Below are 1,463 nucleotides of genomic sequence, written 5' to 3' on the forward strand. Positions count from 1 at the left end.
AATAAATAGACAGAAAAAACATCGACTTCGTTGTTGCGAGTTAAAAAACAACAGAGTAATAAATTTAAAAAAGAACGGAAAGCTAAGTTGGTATACTTTGTCTGGGGCTTTGTATGCTTGCACGATGACACGTTTGTCATGAATGTCAGAGACAAAGTCCCTTTTCTATGGTTTTGTCTTAATATAATGGGTTTAAAGTGAATGGATGTTCAGAGGCGCAGAATCAAGTTAGAATTGATAGAAGTTATCAAATAGAAAGTGGTTTGACCTTTTAGACTTTCCTTTTACATTTAGCTCATTTTCTTGTATACTTCCCGTCTGCATCAAAATGTTTTGCTTTTAGTTTTGCTTTTAGCAGATATGCTGGGGCTTATGGTATTTTGGTTCTTCTACAAAAATAATTTGCAATACATGGTACTTAGCAAATATAAGGTCACAAGTGGTGACATGTACGGCAAAAGTATATTTGACCAGCAAAGAGGAATCAATACAGGCAGGGGCATATACTTAAGATTTTTGGGGAAGTAGGTAAATTTTAGAGTTGATGATTTTTTAACAGCGATCTCGACTTTTAAATTAAATTACTACAGAGTAGTCAGTTTTGCTAAAGCGCGCATACATATCTGACAAGTAATAATGTCGTTTGTTTTTAATTGGTGGTCGCAAGTTCTATTGTTCAACCGGTCATATGCAATTTATGTGATTGGTATTTTGTATTATTTCAACAACAGAAATATGTCCATACATAGTACACTCGAGAGCATAAATAAGGTTTGGCGAAGTGCAAACCTCTGGTAGTTTATGACTTAGATAAGTTGATATATTGATGTCAATAATCGATAATATTACAGTTGTTACAATTTTTTTATACCTCATTTTATTGAATTGAATCTTGAACAATTATGTAATATATACTGTGCAAGCTAGAAATTAAGGTATATTGCTATTAATATAGAAGAAGTTAACCATTCAAAACCATCATCACATTTGAAATTAACACCCAAGACCCATGTCATTTATGTATAGGTAAAGGTAGTAGACCTTGGATAAGGGAGGTAACCCAAGTAGATAGATTTTCAGTCACTAGAACGTTTGAATGACTTCTTATATTCTAGCTTCATAGTGATACTGATGTAAAAGGGAACAACTCCAAGCAAAGGTTCAACTTTTGGAACAAAGATGTCAGCTTCCAGTAACATTGTACATAATAAACTAGAAAATTGAAGTATTGTATGGAACGCCGCAACTGTCTTTTGTTGATGGTTTTCTATGTACGCAGTACATTTCTCGATATACACAGTACATTTTATGGTATACATAGTGTATTTCACATTATATGTGGTCGTGGACTCATTATACGCGGTGCATATAACTTTATTTGCAGTATAACTGTCATTATACGTGGTGCGTTTTTCATTATATACAGTACAAAACTGGGTATACGCAGTACTTTTTATATTATA

Source organism: Perna viridis, chromosome 14 (assembly GCF_037379345.1).
Source record: "Perna viridis isolate PV_CMFRI_1.1 ecotype Kerala chromosome 14, ASM3737934v1, whole genome shotgun sequence".
Taxonomy (NCBI): Eukaryota; Metazoa; Mollusca; class Bivalvia; order Mytilida; family Mytilidae; genus Perna; species Perna viridis.